The 3280-nt window shown below is 40.9% G+C and overlaps 1 protein-coding gene across 1 annotated transcript in view; it reads left to right on the forward strand.

Annotated features, from left to right (window-relative positions):
* Positions 1-1122: 1122 nt before the first annotated feature.
* LOC109543027 overlaps positions 1123-3280 on the forward strand; it is a gene marked incomplete in the record, with an annotated part of 11664 nt that continues 9506 nt past the window's right edge. The window contains 1 exon segment of the mRNA XM_048665901.1: positions 1123-1484.

The following is a 3280-nucleotide window of genomic DNA, read 5'->3' on the forward strand; positions in this document are numbered from 1 at the left end:
AATTGTTCGATGATGAAGCAAAATGAAAACGCTGCCCACTTATAGAACAAACATTCCCCCACAGAATATAAAAAAGTGACTCTCTAACTTCTCCAGTTTTCGAGGAAATAAATGCCAAACTCCGGCTTGCAAAAAGAACCTTTCAAACCAAACAAAATTTTGAAAATTTGTCAAAAATTGTTCGATGATGAAGCAAAATCAAAACGCTGTCCACTCATAGAACAAACATTTCCCCACAGAATATACAAAAAGTGACTCTCTAACTTTTCCAGTTTTCGAGGAAATAAATGCCAAACTCCGGCCTACAAAAAGAACCTTCCGAACCAAACAAAATTTTGAAAATTTGTCAAAAATTGTCCCATGATGAATCAAAATCGAGACGCTGTCCACTTATAGAACAAACATTCCCCCACAGAATATACAAAAAGTGACTCTAACTTTTCCATTTTTAGAGGAAATAAATGCCAAACTCCGACCTGCAAAAAGAACCTTCCAAACCAAACAAAATTTTGAAAATTTGTCAAAAATTGTCCGATGTTGAAGCAAAATCAAAACGCTGTCCACTTATAGAACAAACATTCCCCCACAGAATATACAAAAAGTGACTCTCTAACTTCTCCAGTTTTCGAGGAAATAAATGCCAAACTCCGGCCTGCAAAAAGAACCTTCCAAACTAAACGAAATTTTGAAAATTTCCGTCGTCGTACGACGTGGACGAATTGACAGATCTCCAACCAATAGAAACACTTTCGTATCATCGTACAAACGGATGCACGGGACACGGGCTTATGGCAAATTGGTGGTTTATAGTGGGGTTTGAAGCTCGCTCCTTATAAACTCTTGATTAGTTTGTAAACTGACGCTATAATGCTAACGGCCAGTTAACTTAGGGTTAGCGTTGGCAGTTGCAGTTATCGCAGGAAACGCAAGTTGGTTATAGTCAAGTTATACTATTAACCAGGCCACTTTGATCCATTGCAAGTAGTGTTTTGTTGTATATGACATTGACATCTGACGTTTGGACGTTTGGTGTCATGCCCAGTAAAGCTTGCCGCGATAGAGCGCACTGACGCGCGGTATTCGAATGGTAAAGCCTGTTAGGTCTTCGTAGTCCTTCCACATACCTGTTCCACCACTGCATTCTTGACTTTAACAACCTACCTGTCGACGATTCACGATCAGTCCGGGCGATTGTCGAGTAGGCGCAACGTCAGTGGAAAAATCAAATCAGCGCCCGCTTCGTTTTGTTTGTGTGCGCTCTTGCGCCCCCTCAGAAACTTGCTCCCAGGGCTGTTTGGGCGCGGAAAGAGCGAGCGGTTGGGCGCAGCGCGGACGCCCCCCAGTGAAGAAGTGCTCTCGTGCAGAAAAAATTGAATCAGGTTTCTAAGTTGAATGTTCGCTAGTGGACTGTAGTTATTTATAGCGAGGGTATTCCGAAGTTGCCTGTGCAGGTTGGCTGGATACTTTGGGCGCCGTTGCAGTTGGTAAGTTTTACCCGAGTTTTACGGTGATTGCTGGGAAAATTGCCGCGGATCTCAAGGGATCCGGGGCCCCATTGAGGCCACTTTTGAACGTAAAATAGCGCTCCAGTTGGCCTTCGACCAGTTAAAGTTCAGAGTGGCGGACTGGCCCAAGTATCGCTCTAATATAGCTCTGGACGCGTAGGTGTGTGTCCTTCCTACTAGCATATGTTCGACTGTTTCCAATCCCTTGCACTCTTCGCTCGCATAACTAGATGGTAAAAATAAGGCTGGGTTGATCGCGCCCACTTTGGTAACTCAACAACGCCATTGAGCGCCGATTTATGAAATGTCATGCTGACCTTTGACAAAACAATTGAACGACTGACTTTCATCTGAAGAATGTTTTTTGCCCCGAATCAAAGGCCGCCTCGATCTTTTCGGAATTCGATTTGTACGGTTTGATTGTTTCAAGTGCAAATGTTTAATTAGAGACGTCCGGTGGCGAACGGTTTGCTGGTTTTTCCCCGCCCAAGAAAACCGTTCGGGCGAAGATCAAGAATTCCACACTAATTCGGAAGTGAGGTTTTCGATTATCGGGATTTTTGTTCGGTTGCAAACTGGTAGAGACGCGGATGTTTAATTTTATAATAAATATCGAAGCACATAATCGATAACGTTGGATTTTTAGCAGAAATTTGAAACGTGAATCCTGGAGGAAAACAACAAACTTCAATTATTGATTTCAACGACGGGCTAAAAAAAACCCGTAAACCCCATTAGATTCTAGGAATGGCCTCGAAAGTCTATCTGTTTTTATATTGTCATAAATTGTCTGATGATGACACAAAATCGAAACCTTGCCCACTTATAGTACAGACCTTGTCCCATACGGCAAACAGAAAAAGTGACTCTTTAACTTTTCGACTTTTTGAGGAAATAAATAACAAACTCCGGCCTGCAGAAAGAACCTTCCAAACCAAACAAAATTTTTAAAATTTGCCCAAAATTGTCCAATGACGAAGCAAAATCGAAACGCTGTCCGCTAATAGAACAAACATTCCCCCACAGAATATAAAAAAAGTGACTTTCTAACTTTTCCAGTTTTCGAGGAAATAAATGCCAAACTCCGGCCTGCAAAAAGAACCTTCCAAACCAAACAAATTTTTGAAAATTTGTCGAAAATTGTCCGATGATGAAGCAAAATCGAGACGCTGTTCACTTATAGAACAAACATTCCCCCGCAGTATATAAAAAAGTGACTCTCTAACTTTTCCAGTTTTCGAGGAAATAAATGCCAAACTCCGGCCTGCAATAAGAACCTTCCAAACCAAACAAAACTTTGAAAATTTGTCCAAGATTGTCCGATGATGAAGCAAAATCGAAACGCCGTCCACTAATAGAACAAACATTCCCCCACAGACTATAAAAAAAGTGACTCTCTAACTTTTCCAGTTTTCGAGGAAATAAATGCCAAACTCCGGCCTGCAAAAAGAACCTTCCAAACCAAACAAAATTTTGAAAATTTGTCAAAAATTGTCCGATGATGAAACAAAATCGAGACGCTGTCCACTTATAGAACAAACATTTCCCCACAGAATATAAAAAAGTGACTCCCTAACTTCCAGTTTTCGAGGAAATAAATGCCAAACTCCGGCCTGCAATAAGAATCTTCCAAACCAAACAAAATTTTGAAAATTTGTCAAAAATTGTCCGATGATGAAGCAAAATCAAAATGCTGTCCACTTGTAGAACAAACATTCCCCCACAGAATATAGAAAAATGACTTTCTCACTTTTCCGGTTTTCGAGGAAATAAAT

Source organism: Dendroctonus ponderosae, unplaced genomic scaffold, assembly GCF_020466585.1.
Source record: "Dendroctonus ponderosae isolate FM_Combo_2020 unplaced genomic scaffold, Dpon_F_20191213v2 Dpon_F_20191213_4, whole genome shotgun sequence".
Taxonomy (NCBI): Eukaryota; Metazoa; Arthropoda; class Insecta; order Coleoptera; family Curculionidae; genus Dendroctonus; species Dendroctonus ponderosae.